The sequence below is a fragment of the Argopecten irradians genome, chromosome 4, assembly GCF_041381155.1.
Source record: "Argopecten irradians isolate NY chromosome 4, Ai_NY, whole genome shotgun sequence".
Lineage (NCBI taxonomy): Eukaryota > Metazoa > Mollusca > Bivalvia > Pectinida > Pectinidae > Argopecten > Argopecten irradians.
Window position 1 is genome coordinate 45,668,017 of NC_091137.1, and position 22,069 is coordinate 45,690,085.

At 34.8% G+C, this 22,069-nt stretch overlaps 1 protein-coding gene across 1 annotated transcript in view; it reads left to right on the forward strand.

Moving 5' to 3' along the window:
* Window positions 1-595: 595 nt before the first annotated feature.
* Window positions 596-22,069, forward strand: part of LOC138321831 (NGFI-A-binding protein homolog) — a 60,645-nt gene continuing 39,171 nt past the window's right edge. The window contains exon 1 of the mRNA XM_069265821.1: window positions 596-1,278. The gene's annotated coding sequence lies outside the window, so the exon portion shown is untranslated. The remainder of the gene's footprint in view (window positions 1,279-22,069) is intronic.

Below are 22,069 nucleotides of genomic sequence, written 5' to 3' on the forward strand. Positions count from 1 at the left end.
ATATCTATTTTGGCCCACCTGAGCGTCCATATATAATAGACCATCTTTACACGTTTTAGCGGTTTAGATTAAAAAAATCAGAAATTATCCTCTAATCGAACTTGTTCTACTTCACTTTGCTTTAATTACATAACACCAGTTAACTTGTCTCGTATACTTTGACACTCCTTGGTTTTTGTTTGTATCAAACGCGTGTTTGTACTATCCCATATTTTCTTTTCTCATCTATTCAAATCCAAACTGACTGTACACCGACCATGCGGGCTAGTTTCCCTCCATTGATAAATTTTGTGTATTGTACAGCTTTATGTGTCGGTATACGGTCGAGTACATGTATTTCACTGTGTAAATGCGGCCTAAACTTGTCACGACCCCCGGGGTTAAAACTCGCCCGGTATAACACATGTATTATTCAAAGCTAAACCCCGTGGGTGTGCGTTCCTCAAGCATGAATAATAAATACTTCAGTGAGGTCCCCCAGGGCGTTAGCTCGAGAGCAGTACAACATTGAGCCCCGGCGATCGATCGACCTGCCAGGCTAGGGACAGTGGTTCCAGCCACGCCAGTAAGCTTATTATAAAATAAGCCGGCTTTCCAGTGCAAAAACTGGGGGTAGAGCTCAGGGTCTGAATCGATATCTCAGATCGTCTATCTATTGAAAATTGTCGGTTACTCGACCAGCCCGAGTCTCTAATCACAATGAACTTGTCCTGCCCAACCCGTCGGTCTGGACTTTATCCAAGCGTTGTTAGATTGCGCACCACTCGGGGCCATCGTAACATGTCATGGACACAGGTATATTTCTGTATGCCCGACCCTAATGTTACACTATAACTTTTGATAAAATATTTCCTTCCTACGGAGCACCTGTACCCAGGCTTCTACTTTCGTTTTGTCTCAACGCGGTGTGATTTTTTTTTTCGTCTGGACCCTCGATCGTCACTAACGGACTGACTCCCCTCCGTCTCGCGCCTATTTTATCTCTGTACTTTGTCGTACCGAGGCACGAAAAATACCCACGCCCTCCAGGGGGAAATACGTCACAGCCGTACTGTTCCTACCCACGACAACAACCATCCACGTGGGGTCGGCTAGCCCAATCAGGGCAGGGAGCGGCGCGCGAGGAGCGAGTGACGTTACAGCCTCGTCCATATATGGATATTGCCCCATAGTTGGTCCCCACCCATTCTCAGGGACGGGATTTGTATGTCTTCGCCCACACAAAAACTACGCCGACCCAGGGAACAAAATCCGTCTCGATTTTTCACTGGTATTAAGGTGAGTTGATTTGTCTACGTGTTTCCGTATGTCAGTTCATACTCTTTCAGTATTTCTCGTTTGTTATTGCTCTCATATGAAAACACTGAGCCAGCCCCAGGGTCATGGGCAGACCGTCGCGGAGCACGTCTGGCGAGAACAAAGAATACGTCCATTATGGCTGCTTAAATACCACTATAATCACCACACACTATCACCTACTGTATCAGAGTGTCGAGAAATGAAACTGTTTAATTCATTAAACAGTTTGTTTGACCGGGAGACTGAAAATGTGGGTGGAATCGACTGTGTATCCAGTTGATCGGCCATATTGGCAGACGAGACTGGGGCCCTCCACGGGGTATTTGTTATTATTTCAAATACACCGTTGTGTATCAAAGCTCGGAAGTTTTTAAGATATTCTTAAATAAATGAAATATCTAAAACAATTTGGAAGATACATACAAAATAAAATGTTTGTAGAATGAATTCGTTTAAATTATAGAATTTTTGAAGGTCAAGGACAGAACCTCTACATTAGGGTCATTGCCATGACAACAAGGTCAGTGATCACATGTGCTGGATAGGTTTCACTTTAAAAAAATTTGTATGGATGAATGCTCATAATAAATGAGCACTGCATGTGTTTATCAAATAAATATCAAAATGATTCTGGGTGACCCAATCTGACCTTTGACATTTGTGAAGAAAAGTCAAGGTCAAGGTTATGCAATGTCATTTAGTATTCTTTATTCTTTTGCTGCAAATTATCTTTTTATTTTGTATCTAAAAATGATTGTCTTCATTTAGTGATATATAAATATAAAGTGAATAGTCGGGCAAAGAAAATCAGTCTAAATGCGTTCATTGGCCTTCCAAAAGTTCTCACATATTAAAACGACGGTCAAGTTCTGCTTACGTTTCCCAGTTCTGACCATTGAAATAAAGAAAAGTTGAAAGCATTGAAAGCGAGGCTGCGTGGAAATGTAACCACGGACATAGTAAGCCGGGAGGACGTTTTAGGATTCCTGTACTTTAAATTAATTTCTTCGTACGCAGACAGATTTTGACGAGATATTTTATTTTTCTTTTTCATAAGAAATTCTACTTGATACACTCACATCGTTTTTACCGACTTTAGCCATCCTTGCCCGACTGTTCACTTTAAAGAGCAAATAAAATCATACAAAAATTTGTCAAGGACATTTGCATTTCTATCTTTTGACTTGAAATTATTATAAGAAGTTTGAAAAAAGTTTAAAAGGAGTGTTTGAATTAGGTTTCTTATTTGGTAACAGTTGAATTATATTAATTCACTTTATAATCAGTAACAAATGCAGCTGATGTTGATTGTCAAATGCTTGAAAAAGAAGTTGATAATGTTTGTTGAATGGGAAAGGTAAATGAATATCATTAATGTCTTTTGTAAAGTGTATAACATGTCTTGCAAGTTGGTCTATCTTGAAGTATCGCCTAAGGTCAAGATGAGGTCAAAGGTTAAAAGTTCACTTCAATGTCAAATTCATGCATTTGTAAATGTTTTGTTTATCCTATTAGTAATTGATGTTAATGAGTTTTGAATTTTTTTTGGCCTCTTTCAAGAAACACTCAGGTCCAAGACAGTATATCTGTGGTTAAAAAAACCCCAGATAAATCTGACCCTATATTTTACTGTTATGTCAATATGTGTTATGTACAAGTATTGATGTCTGTGTTGTTGAAGTTGTTCTGCCTGTTAGCTGTCAAATTTTTAAATTTTTCTAAGAATTCTTGAAGTGATCAGTTTATTGTTTCCTTTCTATAAAGAAATTTTATGTTCTCGTCGAATGAATTGTCCCTTTAAATTGCATACATGTATCCTCATTTAACTTATTATTAATATTAATAGCTATCCAAAATAAAGAAAAATAAAATAAAAAAATGAAGGTATTCAGGGTTTGAGATAGTGATCCCTAAGTGGGGTCCTTTCCAGATAAAATGGGGTCTCTGCATGTGTATAATTTGAATGAACTGTAAAATAGTGGGATCATTTTCATTTTCTATGCTTAAAAAGGCCTCCTGATATCATATGAGGAATGTGTAAATGCAAACCCTAGACTATTTTATGAATTTAGATTGATCACAATCACATATACCTATGTTGTATCCTGCTGGTCAAGAATTTGGTGGCCCTTCTGGATTGTTGGAACTGTGGATTATTGAAAAGTTCAATTAAAATCTTCTCATTCTTCCCTTGAGATATAACAGGGGATGTTAATTACTATAATGGTAGAATTTCCCCATCAGAACCTCAATGATTTGTGATTGTCATGAATAGAAGCGAGAAAATCTTTGTGAATGATACGATCAATCAGAATATTGACTAGTTGTAATTATAATAAAAAACGTTGAGGGAAAATTGTGGCATTTTGTATAAATATATATTGGAAATTTGTATTTTCCCCCCAAAATTATATGAATTTGATTTACCGGGTAATTTGTCTCCGAAAAGAAAAGAAAAGAAAAAAAAACCTGTGGTGTACCCCAGGTGTATTGAGCAGTAGCTATAAAGTTGGGGTTGATCCAGAATCGGGTGTATAATTTTGTCTGCTTGTCCGGGTACTTTAGGGGTAGGGCAAGATGAGGTCAGTTATATATATGGCCTCAGCTGGCCATGGGAACATAACAGTGAAACAGGATATGGGCTGGGAGATGTAAAGTTTTGAGATAACAGTGTATAAAAATACTCGTTTGTAAATAGGCCTAATAACAATAAATCATTGTAAACAAAACAATTAATATTTCATTAAGACCAGCACACATTTTCCAGAAAACTATTCTAATATTTTATGGAACTTCATTATATCTTAGCCATCAAATTTTTTAAAAGCAAAATCTCCAGAATGGCTTGTTTTAGGAATTAGACTTGAAGTTTTCAAATTTCAGTGTAGAAACTCTTGCTAAGTAAAGCAAGAGCAGGAAGAATAATAAACTTGTCACTTTCATGTCATTCAACTTTTTGCACTAAGTTCCGTCACTGCAATTGCATCTTGCTGCAAGATATGAAATATTGATTTTGCTATTTCTAAAGAGTTACAATAGAAATGATAAATTTCTAATCTTATTCGCCCATCCTAAGAAAAATATTTAAAAAAATAGATGGAATGAGTTTTCCTTGTGGCATTTATCTGATACGAGACATTTTAAAGACGAATATGATATACTGGGATATAATCATCTTCACCATGTACATGGTTGTGATAATAGTTTTAAAAGATAACAGAAATTCATTTGTTATATTCTATACTTATCTTCTTTTCTACTTTATGATATGTGTCATAATCGTATTTTGTCTTTTCATGTTATATATATAGAGTTACCTCCCTTGTGTGTAGGTATTCATTGTGACGTCATTATTTTTTGAGCGAAATTCACATCGTTATCTCTGAAAAGTATGATGTTAGTTACACTTGCAAACACATAAAGTCATAATCAAATGTTTACATTTTCACTTCGTTCCGCCTCAATGAAATTATAAACTCTGATCAATTCATTGTTTACATTGTGGCCTAGTTTTACGCCGCTTCAGTTTTGAATGAACTATCTGCGTTGTGGCCTATCTTTGTACATTTAGAAACACAGAGAGAAATGCTTGATAAAGTGATATTAGAAATTGTCTTTAATATAATATTATACAGATATTTTACACATACATTGATGAAACGCTGACTTAAGTTAGGCTCAAGCCCCTGGAAAAACACTGAACACTCATCAATAGCTACGCATAATCGAACGAAAATCATTACAAAAATGTGTACAATATATGTGGAACGGTGACATACATGTTACTATTATTATTGATGTAAGCTTAGAAATAACAGACCAAAATTGTCATTTTCTTCGAAACCAGACCCCTGCTAAATGGAGCTGTTTTTAATCGTAACAACGCACAAAGAATGAAGTTATTTTCGGAACTATATTTTGTGTTGCCTTGGTGACGAGAAACACTGACTGGCTGCTGGTCCGTAGCTGTACATACATGTACGATGACTGGTACAATGTTGCTAATTTTTATAATAATGTTATACCAAATACATATAATTTGACATTTTTCAACGGTGGGAATTTTAAATTGGTTAACGTAAATGTAAGGATTGATTATCAATTTTGTTGCTTGCATTGGTTGATGAAGAAACTTAATCATGTGCAAATGTTACATGACGAAACAGTTCATTTCATTTGCACGAAAATAACGTTCTTCATTAGTCAAGCTTGGTAACATCTTCAAATGTTGTATAAACCAAAATTATGTATCTGAGAGTGTTTAACTCATTGTTTTGTCTCTGCTTATCGTAGCCTTATTAGTCATATGAATATGTAAATGTGTAAGATGTCTGTTATATATTTTAACCATTTATGAAACGGCAGCTTTTGTCAGCATCATCGTATTTATATAGTACTTAGTGGACACATATGGAAATAGTTTAAAGGGGAACTACTCTGTCAGTCATATAGTGGAAAAAGAAAAAGGACAGATTCCCAAAGATCTTACTTCCTATACCTGTCAACAGATTAAAAAAATAAATGATGCTTTAGCTTGACACATTTCATCTGATATCTGCAGATAACTGTTTTTTTGTTCATAGGCTTTTCACCCTAACCTGAATAAAACAAAGTAATTTAATTTCACCTAAACTGTTATTTAATATTCATTGCAGTGTGTGATATTATTATCCTATCAGAAAAAAAATTATAATGCTGTCCAAATGTCCCTTTTTACATTAAGTATGTCAAGAGAAGATGGTAAGAAAGTCACATGGAGGAATGGATTGATATCTAGGCATTTGGTTATAATTCCTGTTTTAATATTTTAATTTTGAATTTTTTTTATATGAAATTGATAAAGAAACTTAATTACTGTTTTTTTTTGTTATTGCTTATTAAACGAATTAATTCTAAAGGAAATTCAGTATTTTGGGGGAAGTTTTACAATGAATATGCAGAAGTAGGGACAAGTAGTCATGTATGATGGACGCCGGACGTACACTGCGCCATGACATAATTCAACAACTACTAGCAGACCCAGGTACAAATGCCAGGCTCCCTACCCCACAATCAGTCCCAGGGGAGAGAATTTATATACCGGTATTTTACCTCAATCCACTTAATGTAAGTATTGGCCACATATAATGGCTTTGTAAGTCTGAGGTACATCAAAAACATGTTAGTGATATATATATATCTTTGTGCTACTCTCCAGTAAGTTTATTGACACATTTAATTTTGATGGAATAACAAAACCGACAAGCTATCAATGCAAGTTGTAAATGCGCTCTCCCTTCATTTCATGAAAGAGGGAGACGCATGTATACCATATAGCAGTTATTTTTGTAGGTCTTTTTTTTCGTTTTGACCTAATACAACAAAATTGAAGTTCACAATTGGGCTATAATAGTGTGAAAATTAAAGTTAAGGACCCATTATACCTGCCGGTAGTTATAACTTCAAGGATCAGGGATTTTTTGTGACCACATTGATATATACATTCGGTATTCCACAAAATTGTGAAATATCATGTAGATTATGAGGTATATATAGAATTCTCCAAGTCTGTCCTGTCATATGTAGGTAGTATATTTATATACCATATTTGCCGTAATTAGCACACATTCCTATTTATTGGAGACGACCTGAAGTTATATGAATACCCCCATCCCATGGATTTAACATTGTTTTACAACATGAGATGCCTGTTACATCATCATTGTATCCCATATTACATGAAGTTGCGAGTCTTTTACATGTGAATCATGGTAACTATTAGTGCAGAAAGATTTTTTCGTCCACAACTTATATTTTGGTTCATTAATAAGCATCCCCCCACCCCACCCCCCTTTGTTACATTTATTTAGGCGCTCTTGGCGCTAATTATGGCAAATATGGATATATTTATTGCCTCGAAAATTTGACCACACTGTTAGAATTACTTCTTTGCCCTATATTTACTTCTTTAAGTAATTTGTATCCTTCAGACATATGTCTATAAGATCCAGTGTTGTATGGTAAATAACTGTTGATATTTCTTCCTTGACCCATATGTATATATATGTATTTAGACATAAAAAATAAAAAGGCAACATTGTATTAAGTTCAAACATAAAATGTTAATTATGCAATAAGTTCCATAAATATATATTTGCAGTCTTATTAATGATAAATTTATATATATATCAAAATGTATTTTCTTCGTGAAGCTCACTGTTTCTCTGAAAAAAGGCGAAATTCACCAGTTTATGCTGTTTTGTTACTTAGTGCTGCGTGAATACACTATCATTGATGAATGATGTGAACAATAGATCTGATAATCTGTTAACTGTGGCAAAATTTCAGTGAGCATCAGGTTTGTGCTAGGTGCATCCTAATTGGATCTTTTTCAGATAAAATGGGGCCCTCGAGCACTGTCCCTGTGTATAATTTGAATGGACTTGCAGCCAAAAAGTTGGATCCTATTTTTTTTGCTAATGCTATCACTGAGCTGAATACCATTAAACACCACCCTGCTTAATATTTGTTGTATACAATGTATATTTAAATCCCCTAGGGCAATGATTGGTCTAAATACGACCTGTTATTCCATGCAACACTAATTGATACAAGGGGTTAGGTAATATCAACTCTACTGACTGTTCCATGCTAAAGATGACATTTCACTGGTTTTGAGTCCTCAAATAGAAAATGTGAAACATGTTACATTATTTTATTGCTGCACAGAATGTTGCAGTGGCAGTAAGTTTTTAGCTAAATGCAGCGTACCTGAACTATTGAGCATTTTTACTGTCTTTAATTATGAGCACGGCGCCCATTGTCTGTTAGTTTATATTGAATTTTCGGCATGTTATACTTTGTGAACTGCATATGTTACATCTGATAAAAAACTGATTACATGTTAATGGGTTATGTCATTGAGTGTTGAACGTTTGAAGTTGACAATAAACACTACTGTTGATACATAAGCATTTTAATATGCTCCAAATATGACTTTCACAATTGCCTTTTCGTTAAAGTTCTTATCAGAAAAAAAGGGTTATACTAACTGGTTTCAATTTTCATTTGTTTCAAAGTAATTGTCCAAGTGTTCTTAATTTCTTACCTGCATTGTCACATTGTCTATAATGCCTATCGATCGAGGGTTATTAAAATATCTTTTCCTGACTAGAGATACAACCTGTAAGAGAAAAGTTAAGGACTTTCCACATAGACACCACATCAGGAAACTATCACAAAATATGGTTTTGAGTCTTAAATAAGTTGCTATATAGTTGATAGACATGTGTTTATACATTATTTGTTCTGCATTCCTTTTGGTTCAAGGTTTTGTGTTAGAGAAGGTTCTAGGTTTTTGTGTTAGAGAAGGTTCAAGGTTTTGTTTAAGAGAAAGTTCAAGGTTTTGTGTTAGAGAAAGTTCAAGGTTTTGGTTTTAGAGAAAGTTCAAGGTTTTGTGTTAGAGAAAGTTCAAGGTTTTGGTGTTAGAGTAGGTTCAAGATTTTGTGTTAGAGTAAGTTCAAGGTTTTGTGTTAGAGAAAGTTCAAGTTTTTGGTTTTAGAGAAGGTTCAAGGTTTTGGCATTAGAGAGAAGGTTCAAACCACTGCCGAAAGCCACAGCGCCGAAACAAAATTACAGATAGGAAGAAGCACAACTATGACGACAAGGTGGAAGGGGAGGAGTTTGCCATTTTGAATTCAATTTTTGGCAACAAAGGAGAATAGTTTTCTGAAGATTTTCAATCTGAGGAGGAAAACTTTTCGTCAATAATGAATTTTATGCATGATGCATAAAACATGATATTTCTAATGAATAAAAAATAAAAACAATACCAAATGTCAGTAGAATGTGTCTTAGTGGTTTATTTTTAGGTATTGAACAGTTAGTACATTTCAATTTGATTTTTTATTGACTGGTCAGTATTTGAAGTTGTCTTAAACAAAATGTCCTGTAAAAGTTGTTTCGGTCTGGCATGCTTGGGATAGTTACCTGACCGAATGTCCTGTTAGAAATTCTTTATTTTGCATGGACTGTTAGAGAAGGTTCAAGGTTTTGGTGTTTGAGAAGGTTCAAGGTTTTGGCATTAGAGAAGGTTCAAGGTTTTGGTGTTAGAGAAGTCAGAGAATGTTCAAGGTTTTTGTGTTAGAGAAGGTTCAAGATTTTGGTGTTAGAGAAGGTTCAAGATTTTGTGTTAGAGAAGGTTCAAGATTTTGTGTTAGAGAAGGTTCAAGATTTTGTGTTAGAGAAAGTTCAAGATTTTGTGTTAGAGAAGGTTCAAGATTTTGTGTTAGAGAAGGTTCAAGATTTTGTTGTAGAGAAGTTTCAAGATTTTGTGTTAGAGAAGTTCAAGGTTTTGTGTTAGAGAAAGTTCAAGTTTTGTGTTAGAGAAGGTTCAAGGTTTTGTGTTAGAGAAAGGTTCAAGTTTTGTGTTAAAGAAGTTCAAGTTTTGTGTTTGAGAAAGTTCAAGATTTTGTGTTAGAGAAGTTCAAGTCAAGATTTTGTGTTAGAGAAGGTTCAAGGTTTTGTGTTAGAGAAAGTTCAAGATTTTGTGTTAGAGAAGGTTCAAGGTTTTGTGTTAGAGAAGGTTCAAGGTTTTTGTGTTAGAGAAGGTTCAAGGTTTTGTGTTAGAGAAGGTTCAAGGTTTTGTGTAAGAGAAGGTTCAAGGTTTGGTGTTAGAGAAGTTCAAGATTTTGTGTTAGAGAAGTTCAAGATTTTGTGTTAGAGAAAGTTCAAGATTTTGTGTTAGAAGAAGTTCAAGTTTTGTGTTAGAGAAGTTCAAGATTTTGTGTTAGAGAAGGTTCAAGTTTTGTGTTAGAGAAAGTTCAAGTTTTGTTGTTTGAAGAAAGTTCAAGATTTTGTGTTAGAGAAGGTTCAAGGTTTTGTGTTAGAGAAGTTCAAGTTTTGTTTTGTTCAATTTGTGTAGAAGTCAAGTTTGTTCAAGGTTTTGTGTTAGAGAAAGTTCAAAGTTTTGTTTAGAGAAGTTCAAGATTTTGTGTTAGTAGAAGTTCAAGATTTTGTGTTAGAGAAAGTTCAAGTTTTTGTAGAGAAAGTTCAAGATTTTGTGTTAGAGAAAGTTCAAGGTTTTTGTGTTAGAGAAGGTTCAAGGTTTTGTGTAAGAGAAGGTTCAAGGTTTTGTGTTAGAGAAGGTTCAAGATTTTGTGTTAGAGAAGGTTCAAGGTTTTGTGTTAGAGAAGGTTCAAGATTTTGTGTTAGAGAAGTTTCAAGATTTTGTGTTAGAGAAAGTTCAAGATTTTGTGTTAGGAGAAGTTCAAGATTTTGTGTTAGAGAAGGTTCAAGATTTTGTGTTAGAAGAAGTTCAAGTTTTGTGTAGAGAAGGTTCAAGATTTTGTGTTAGAGAAAGTTCAAGGATTTTCAAGTGTTAGAGAAGGTTCAAGATTTTGTGTTAGAGAAGGTTCAAGGTTTTGTGTTAGTAGAAGTTCAAGATTTTGTGTTTAGAGAAGGTTCAAGGTTTTGTGTTAGAGAAGTTCAAGGTTTGTTGTGTTAGAGAAGTTCAAGTTTTGTGTTAGAGAAGGTTCAAGTTTTTTGTGTTAGAGAAAGTTCAAGATTTTTGTTAGAGAAGGTTCAAGGTTTTGTGTTAGAGAAGGTTCAAGATTTTGTGTTAGAGAAGGTTCAAGGATTTTGTGTTAGAGAAGGTTCAAGGTTTTGTGTTAGAGAAGGTTCAAGGTTTTGTGTTAGAGAAGGTTCAAGATTTTGTGTTAGAGAAAGTTCAAAGTTTTTTGTTAGAGAAGGTTCAAGATTTTGTTTAGAGAAGTTCAAGATTTTGTGTTAGAGAAAGGTTCAAGTTTTTGTGTTAGAGAAGTTTTTTGTTAGAGAAGTTCAAGAGTTTTGTGTTAGAGAAGGTTCAAGATTTTGTGTTAGAGAAGGTTCAAGGTTTTGTGTTAGAGAAGGTTCAAGGTTTTGTGTTAGAGAAGGTTCAAGGTTTTGTGTTAGAGAAGGTTCAAGGTTTTGTGTTAGAGAAGGTTCAAGGTTTTGTGTTAGAGAAGGTTCAAGGTTTTGTGTTAGAGAAGGTTCAAGGTTTTGTGTTAGAGAAGGTTCAAGGTTTTGTGTTAGAGAAGGTTCAAGATTTTGTGTTAGAGAAAGTTCAAGGTTTTTGTGTTAGAGAAGGTTCAAGGTTTTGTGTTAGAGAAGGTTCAAGGTTTTGTGTTAGAGAAGGTTCAAGGTTTTGTGTAAGAGAAGGTTCAAGGTTTTGTGTTAGAGAAGGTTCAAGGTTTTGTGTTAGAGAAGGTTCAAGGTTTTGTGTTAGAGAAGGTTCAAGGTTTTGTGTTAGAGAAAGTTTCAAGATTTTTGTGTTAGAGAAAGGTTCAAAGATTTTGTGTTAGAGAAAGTTCAAAGGTTTTTTGTTAGAGAAAGTTCAAGGTTTTAGTTAAGAGAATGTTCAAGGTTTTGTGTTAGAGAAGGTTCAAGGTTTTGTGTTAGAGAAAGTTCAAGATTTTGTGTTAGAGAAGGTTCAAGGTTTTGTGTTAGAGAAAGTTCAAGATTTTGTGTTAGAGAAGGTTCAAGGTTTTGTGTTAGAGGAGGTTCAAAGATTTGTGTTAGAGAGGCAGTAATTTAATTCCTTATTCAATAATCTCAAGGGCCTGTTTCTTTTCAATTGGGAAAATACTACATTGTCATTACATCTCTACATTTCATCTTTCTTGTAACATGTATATTTTAGAGATATTCTTTATTTGCGAAGATATTTACAATTTTACATAAAATTAGGAAAATACAGCAGTATTTCTCTAGTGGAAGGGACCTTTATTTGGCCTCAAATGTACCTAAAAAATGACTGAGAAGTTATTGGTGTTAAAAAATGAAAGGATTTAGTTTATATTTGGTTTGACCCATAGAGGCCTGGAGTGGTAGGGCCCAATAGGGGAAATAGACAAATATGTAAAATCAAGGGTTTGGTACTGGTACTTCATATTAGTATAGTATCGTTGTTTTGAAAAATATCAGTACATATCCCTTTTAAAGTGTACAGGGAACGGAAAATAATATTTAGAAATGTTATTCTGTTTGATCTCCTGACTAGAATGTTGAAAACCGCATAAAAATCGGCCGCTTCAGTACCGAGATACCGCCCTCCAAAGTGCTCGATTTTTACCTGTATATCGACTGCTAATCAGGCAATCGGCCGCTCACGCTGATTTGGGGAAAAACCGGATGTGACGTCACGAGGACAACGGTAGTGAGGTGTTTGGTAGTGGGGTTATAGCACAAAGGTGGACATATATGTATTCCTGAAATGGGTTTACGAGAATTTTACAAATATATATACAGTATTCAGTTATGATGACGATTTAATTATATAAAATAGGAAATATTGCAACTGATATCAGGCTAAATACATATGTAGATTAGCGGAACCATATATAAGTTATATATATCTCTGGTATAAGCCTGGTGTACCTTGTGTAAAAATTTCTAACTAGAGATCTTATCTCCGTTTTAACAGCTTACTAAATTATCAAACCTCGGGAATATTCCATTTCCATAATGTGATCTAAAAAGAGACGAATTCGAAAAATGATGGTCATATAATAATCCATTTGAATATGTTTCTGTATAAATAAAAATTCACTAGGCTTGTGGATTTCAAGAACCAGCATAACGAATAGCAAATGTCTTAAATGTATTTCATAGTTCAATACATGTAGATATCATAGACATAAATTCAGAGGGGGGGGGGGTAAAAAAATAAAAAAAAACAACACTTGAGAGATTGAATTTAAAATGTATAATTCATTTATAGCTGTAACGAGTCCCTCTTCCTTTTAAAGCTACATGTATGACAACATGTGTTATTTTAACAATCTTCAACAGTACATTTATTGGTCAGATAGATTATCATTATTGGTATTATATAATGATCGATATTGACCAAAATTCACAACGTATTGGATATCCGAAATCTAGCAACTATCAGAAATATATATTTGCATTGTTCTTTCTCGACATGTCATTTGTAGATAATTTTGTAGTTTCTGTTATAAAAATACATTTACATGTAACCAGAAACATATATACAAAACAAATGTCTTGCTGAAATGTATGTTAAGTGATTGATACATTTGTTATGTGTTATGTTCGAACGGTATATTTTACTGTAAACCAAGGATTTATAAGTGTAAACAAATATGACATTATACAACAATTGCATGATGGTCCATCGCTTACTTACCTGTGATCTTACTTTTGACACCTGACGCGAGCTAATCAACAAAGTGTGACAGGTCACTAAACACCTTTCTTACGTAATCTGGTTAGCCCCCTCATAAGTCTCGGTTGGCTACGCGTTATAGTAACTCCATTATACAGGTATAGAGATTAACGCAGCACGCCATTGGTTATTCGGAAGTACAATTCTGATTTTGTTCTGTACTTGATATCTGCTACTTGGATTAGACATAGACATGACAGTCTCATTTTTTTCGTCTGAATCATGCCTGATTTATTTTTTATTCAAATCGCCCTGCGTCCGTGGTCTGTCGTCCGCCGTCCGCCGTCCGCCGTTCGTCCGTAAACAATGCTTGTTATCACTATTTCTTAAAAACTGCTGCAGGGATTTTGTTCAAACTTCACATGGAAGGTCCCCTTGGTCCATATTTGTGCCATACAGATTTTGAGGCTTCACATGGAGGTTACCCTTGGTCCCTAGTTGTGCCATACAGATTTTGAGGCTGATCGGAACAACAAGATGGCCGCCAGGCAGCCATCTTTGATTTTGGCAGTTGAAGTTTGTTATCGATATTTCTTGAGAACTACTGAAGGAATTTCATTCAAACTTCACATGGAGGTTACCCTTGGTCCCTTTTTGTGCCATATAGATTTTGAGGCTGATCGGAAAAACAAGATGGCCGCCAGGCGGCCATCTTGGATTTTGATAGTAAAGGTTTGATATCCCTATTTCTCAAAAGGTACTGAAGCGTTGAAAAAGTTTAAAAAGTAGAGAAAAGATCCATCTTTCCTTTGTCAGATATAGAACATTCTTTGGTGGGCGCCAAGATCCCTCTGGGATCTCTTGTTCAATTAAAGACACTAATAAATGAACTTGAGCGAAATATCAACAAGTCGTCGAATGTACTGTAATATATGAAAGCTGAATGTATTTCGTCAAAAAACAAATTGATCGATTTCAGATATAACGCAATTAGTGAATGCATTTACATATATGCAAAAACATCTGTTCATGGGTAGGTTTTATGCAAAAGTCAAAAATTTGTAAAGCTGGTTTGACCAGTAGACATTCAACGACCCGAGTCGGGTTTTGGATAACATAATCGGCTCCAAACACTGCATATATACAACGTGCGTGGGTTATTATGTACATTTTATTGTGTATAATTATGCAGAAATCGCGCAGAGATGTTCATTTATCTACGACAGGTACATCAATATATGCATGGTATAAATCCCTATTTTCAAGCGTATTCCAAACTCATATCTGTGAATAAGGATAATATTAAATAGGTATCGGACATGAACACAGGTATTTGTGACTTCAAAATCGATATTTGCAAACAGATAGTTTATATTAGATGGCAGATACCGAAAATCGCCACTCTATTTTATGCGAGTAGAGTACGTCCTGTTGTCCTCGTGACGTCACAGGTCAGGGGTCCTGAATCGGGGCCAATGGCTTGGGGCTTCAGGTGTGTTCTAGAGAAAAGTCGCATTTTCTCTAATACCGTAATCGCTATGAAATTTGTACTTTCTCCATTCTAAATTTTATCCAATGACGCGTTTATCAAGCCTTATATACCAAACCATTCCGTGTACACTTTAAAAAGTATCGATATTCTTATAGGTATTTGAAAAAAATAAACACATGATTTTCTAAGGAAATCCACATGTATTGTAAAAAAGGACTAAGAAAGAGGACAGGCAGTGTATACAACCTAAGAAGATGATCCCCATAGAACATAATCTTCAAAAGTCTTGCAGTTCTATTTTATAATGAAAACTAATGTACACTGTTTTCACAACGACTTGTGTATTTTCTTATATAATTACAATGCTAAAGCAATTGCAATCTTCATGTAGTATGTAAGAAAACCAGTATATTTCTTCAAAAGTATACCGTATTTCACCGCAAATAAGACCCCTCCCGCAAATAAGACCCCCCACCTATTTTGACACATTTTCAGACTTAGGGGGGATGTCTGCAAATAAGACCCCCAACCACTTTTGACGTTTATTTCTTATCTGGGAGGGGGGGGGGGGGGGGCTTATTTGGGGGGGGGCTTATTTGCGGTGAAATACGGTAATAGGTATCGGTATCGTTAAATACCAGTATTGTTTCATTGATACCAGTATAGTCTTGTACCGTTTCGGTATCCAACTCTAGTAAATTCATTCTGCTGTAGGAATGAAAGAAGTTGGTTCATTCTTCATCGTCCCAGGATGAAAGGGAATTAATATTGTAGAAATGTATTGGTCTCAAGGAGTAATATTTACAACAAATTATTTAAAATATACTTCGGAACTATAGGAATATTCATGCCATACATCTACATAGCAATATTGTTGACTTTGAGGTGTTAATTCCACTGATCTTCCCCAGGGGTGTGTGTCTTAACATATTAAGGGGAGCAATATAAATATAATAGCGCAGTCCCTCTGGGCCTTTTTAAAAAGTTTTTGATCCAGAAACTGATAAGTTAAAACAAATTTTACATAAAATTTTAAATGACTTGTTGCTTGACTTGGCATACTTTTATGAGAAATATTTTTTAGCAGTGGGCTTTGAATTTTTTTTTTACTGTTTATTTAAATACCTACAATTTTTAATCTTTTTTGATTGTTGTGCAAGTCGTGATGCTGCTTTATGGGCCTTTTCAGGAAAACAGGTCTACTTATAGACTGAGTTTAAATGTAATTGTGTGTGTTTTTTTTTCACATCAATATTTGCAGTGACACACAGATAGAACTATACATATGTATTAACACCTTGACAGGTGGCACATCTTGCATGTAACCTTTATGCTATATACTACCTTGTCAGTGCATGTATATGCACTACATCAAAACATATCATTTTGCGAGGAAGCGATTGAGTGTTTTCATCAGCCTGGAAATTGATATTTGATACAATTTACTGTTTAGTGGTGACAGGGATTGTACTGGTGATCTGTAGTGATGAACATCCTTGCTGGACATTTGATTATTTTCATCTGAAAATAGGCATACGAGCTAGGAATTCGTTTGGATTTATTATAGATTTATTGCAAAGCTTAAGAGTGATGGTTATGAAGATGACATGAACAGTGGCTGCTGTGAAACTGTGTGCTTATATTATGAGGCTATTATGTTTAGTAATATGATGTACGACTTGGTGTGACGATTATGTAACCGTCAGCTAATTAGCTTAGAGAAGTTCTTTTGTAATAAATTATAGGATAAGTTTTCATTTGTGCAAAATGTATCAAAACGTGATTGAACTGCCTTAAAATGCTTGGTGCAGTTGTTTATTAACGTATTTAGCCTGATTCACGAGATTAGAAAAGAGCGTTGAAATTGTAGGTGGCATATGAGATAAAAACTTCACAGACCTGTTGTATCAGTTTGAGAACGAAGCAAATGCAGGTGTGACTTTTAGACAGTTTTTACAGCGACAAAAGTAAAACAGTTGGTGATTTTTAGACAATTTTAAATGCGACAAAGTGAGCCCGCCTGGATGTATCCGTGGGAGGGACAAACAGACTGGGAGTCACCCTATACTTATGTATTCGGGGACACCGCCATACCCTGCACCCCTACAACACAACCTCCACCTCCCCCACCCCCTCCACCCCAACCCAGGGGCGGAGGGGCCAGGAGGCAGGCTGCCCCGGGGCAGGACCTGATGTTTGGCGGGAGCAACGGTAAGTAATATCAGTTCATGACACTGATTATGATTTTATTCTCGTAACATGCTACAGCGTAGAGAATGTTATCATTATACATGCACATTGTTGATGTGTTATGTGAACATGGCTGTGTCTTGATCATTAGTCAGATTACATCGAAAATTTGACCTGTTTCAAAGTTTACAATTACTGCTTGAACCCATAAATTAAAGATTACATCAAAAATTTGACCTTGTTTAAAGTTCACACTTAGGAATTACTGCTTGAACCCATAAAGATTACATCGAAAATTTGACCTTATTCAAAGTTCACACTTAGGAATTGCTGCTTGAACCCATATATAGATAACAATAATTTTAGTACCATTATAGATAGCTGTTCATGAGGATGAATTTTATATATAAGTGACAGTGTCAGTCATAAAAAGGTATATTTTATTCAAAACAGTAAATATTCTGTGGTTGGATATGCTTGATGCATACATGTTGTAGAATATTACTGAATTTAGCATTTAAATTCTTGTTTTCAAATTTACGATATAAGAAAAAACTGAAAATGCCAGACATAAATTCTTCATTTGAGCTTACATTTATAATGTATAAGTGACTGCACAAACTTTTAAAAAAGTTTGTGAAAAAATGGTTAAAACCCATTTACTGAGTAAAACCTGTACAATTAGCTCTCATGTGCAGTGATGCCTTTCAAACATCATGGAAGACACATGTATGCTTCCATTAAAGAAAATAAAAACTTTTACTTAATTCTCACTTTATTATTATTTTTTTTTCCATTAATGGATGTTTCTCCTATATCATGCTTTTAATTTCCATTCCATGCTGTTACCTTGAAAACAAAAATATATCCTAGAGATTAGGATCTATATCATATTTATTATATTATATAATTTATTTACCTATAAACAATACTTTGGAAAAGAGATTATCCAATGAAGTTGAAAGTTGGATGATTTCTGCTTATTTTGCGAATGTACATATTCCGGATTTGCATATTACAGAGTTATCTGCTCTTGCGGGTAGGTATTGATTGTGACATCATGTTTTTGCGAGCGTAACGTCATACTTTTCGGAGAAAATGATGTGAATTGCGCTCACAAAATAATGACGTAACAATTGATACCTACCCGCAAGGGAGCTAACTCTGTAATATGCAAAGATGGAATATGAATGTATACCCCTCAGCTCACTTTGAAAAGCAAATACGAGACACTGATAAGAGAGAAAGGATTGGGAGCCACCCTTTACAAATGTACTTATATATATGAAATGGAACAAACTCGATTTTTTATATTTTAATGAACAAAATATGTCTTTAGCTTTAATTTGTTTTAAAAGAGGAAATCTCATTCTTCTAGACTATGAATGGGTATTATCAATGTTTTTTTCACATTGATAGAATAAATTTAAATTATTATTTAACGTTCATGTATGTAGAATTGTTGGGGGGGGGAGGCGGAGGGTGTTAAATATATTAGGACATGTCTGTACGTTACAAGACATTTCATTTTGTTATTGTGAATGCTATGGCATTTGCTACGACATTGTATAGGAACGTGTGTGTTTGGGAGCATAAGGTGTTGAGATACATACTGCCTAGCGATCGGTCAATGTCAAAGTAAAAAATGTAAAAAAGCAAATTCTTTCCTTCTAGCATCTTTCAATAAATTCTCTGTTGCTTATTTCTATGTCTCTAAAATAGAACAATTTATCAACATTTGATGTCTGTCACAGAAATCTAGAAATTGGAGAAAAGTTTCAAAATTAAGATAGCTGGAAGTTACTTATTTAAAAACGCATTTATCAATGCAGAGCCGACTTACCTGGCTATGAAGACAACTTTTGAGGGAAAAAAATGCCAGGTTTTAGCGTGGGTAGTTTGCCTACTTCATTCATGTAGTATAAATATAAAAGCTATTATCCAACCTGGCATCGTATGACAAAAAGTGCGCTTTAAACATCAAAGGTATTATCTTGATCTGTTTACTTTGTAGTGAAGTTTTGCATTGACATACAGATAACTTTTATATATAAACGCATCATCATGATCGTGATCAGCGAATTTGAATCACTCTGCTGGTAATACAGCCATATTAAAAACTAACAGTGATTGGATAAGCCTGATTCCATAAATGTCTGGTTTCAAAAAGTACGAAGTGACTCATCTCGCTGTGACAGTTAGTGGTCATCTCACTGTGACAGAGTTAGTGGTCATCTCGCTGTGACAGAGATAACAGTCATCCCCCTGTGACAGTTAGTGGTCATCTCACTGTGACAGAGTTAGTGGTCATCTCACAGCTCAGTTAGTGGCTGTGACAGAGTTAGTGGTCATCTCACTGTGACAGTTAGAGTGGTCATCTAGTGGCATCTTGTCACTGAGTCCGGCATTATAAATTTACTACTTTAATTACACTCAATAGAAACTTTCAATTAATCTCGCTGTGACAGAGTTAGTGGTCATAAAATTGTCACATGTCTGTGTAAATCCAACTTCTAACTCCCAGTTAAACTGTAGATACATAGTTGTTGATTAGAATTTAATTTGTCCATAAATTATTTTAATTCTTAGAAACCTTGAGTACTTTGATCAAGTATCCTTATTTTGACCTTCTTTTACAAACACGCTGTGAGTTTATAGTTACTTGTTCACTTTAAATTTTGCCTGTGGTCATCTCTAGCAGTTCCAACAAACCAACAGTGGGACCATGTGATAGCATGCATGTACTTAGGTGGGCAGGCCTCTCTACATTCATACAGAGCTAGTCAATAGGGATATGTTTGACAGAGTTAGTGATTTAATTTTTTTACACTGGTTTTTAACATATATCAGAAACCCAGATTAACATCATCTCACTTCATGAGTTCATCTTGCTGTGACATTAAGTGGTTCATCCCTGTGACATCTCGCTGAGACAGAGTTAGTGGTCATCTCACTTGACAGAGTTAGTGGTCATCTTGCTATGACAGTGTAAATGGTTCGTCTCGCTGTGACAGAGTTAGTGGTCATCTTGCTGTGACTAGAGTTAGTGGTCATCTCAATGTGACAAGAGTTAGTGGTCATCTCACTGTGACAGGGTTAGTGGTCATCTCGCTGTGACAGAGTTAGTGGTCATCTCCCTGTGACAGAGTTAGTGGTCATCTCACTGACAGGGTTAGTGGTCATCTCGCTGTGACAGAGTTAGTGGTCATCTCCCTGTGACAGATTTAGTGGGTATCTCACTGTCAATGACAGAGTTAGTGGTCATCTCACTGACAGGGTTAGTGGTCATCTCACTGTGACAGAGAAAGTGGTCATTTCAATTTGACAGAGTTAGTGGTCATTTAAATTTGACAGAGTTAGTGGTCATTTCAATTTGACAGAGTTAGTGGTCATTTAAATTTGACAGAGTTAGTGGTCATCTTACAGCTGTGACAGAGTTAGTGGTCAACTTGCTGTGACAGAGTTAATGGTCAGTTAGACCCTTACCAGTCCCTTGACCTTTAAAAATATAAAAAAAAGATATGTTATCGAAATTATCTATGAAATTTAGTTTGATGAAGTTTATCTCTAGAACATAAGATTCATATTTTAAGCAAGGGTTGGTCGGTAATCTAATATTATAACTTTGGGTCTGGTATCTATATGTATAGCTAGGTATCAAATAATGGTCATGTAAAATATTAATTGCTATATTCAATAAATAAATATAATGGTGATTAATGAATTTGGTTGCTTTTAGCAATACTTTCAAAATGACAAGCAAGTTTCTGATTTGGTAAGTTGAAATTTTACCAACTTGCCAAAAATGGAAAGTGGCTTAAAAAGTAAAATTCTGCCTCTAATTGTCATCAATGAAAATAAAGATGTTTCATCAAAATTCTATTATGTTACTCAATATTTGATATTGTTTACCAATTATATCAAATAAAATACTGTATTCGACCCAATAAGCTCCCCTCCCCCTTTTTGAGGCCTCAATTTCAATTGCCCAGGCATCAATAAGGACCAAAACTACATAAAGCGGTATAAATTTGCAATAATTTTGACTTATTAGCACCTTTTCATTTTTATCAATTTTTTAAGGGCCCTGTGCGTTTATTGGGTCGAATACGGTACTTTAAAACCTGCTTTTGCGATCACGTCATCCATGCTTTGAATATGACCTCTTTTTTCACTCGTGAAACATCCCAAATCGTCACTTTTCAATACTATCTGCCCTTTGTATTTAGAATTTAGATAATTAGATAGACCACTTGAATTGGCTATAAAAACATTTTTTCTTTGTCCATTGGCCATGGGTAGTCTTCAAGTTTATGGACTCATTAAGGAATATGAATATTCATGGCCCCCCTCCCAACATGAATATTCATAATATCTGTGTTATGCATGAGTACCACTGATAATTTGTGTTAGATCTTGGGTAAGTTTTTCATAGTCTGCTGAACAGTAACAGACTGATAGAAATATTTTCATAATATTTATACCTTTGATCTCTAATTTTGTATCCATATGTGGGTAATTTCATATTTTTTTTCTTGAGGAAAAAAAATTGTTGTATATTGCGAAGCAGCAGCTGTGACTGAATGATGAAATTATTTGGCTCGAAAATAAGAGCAATATAATAAGTTTTGTAGGTTTAGCTTTATGATAACAAAAGTTAAAAAAGTAGTTACTATTTCATATTCATGAAGCAGGAACAGGTTACATCATATACTTTAAAAATGTTTCATGAATCATCCTGCAGACATGAAGAAAAACAGCAATAAGTTCAATTTAAATGATAAACACTTTTAATCAGTTTTGAGATAAGGTTAAAAAAACAAAATAATTTCCTGGAATAATTTCACAAATCATTTTGAACTGCAATATGCTGCTGAAAAAATCTCTACTGTATTTTACTAGGAATAACTTTGAAGTGCAGTATCATATTATAATCTTCTCTC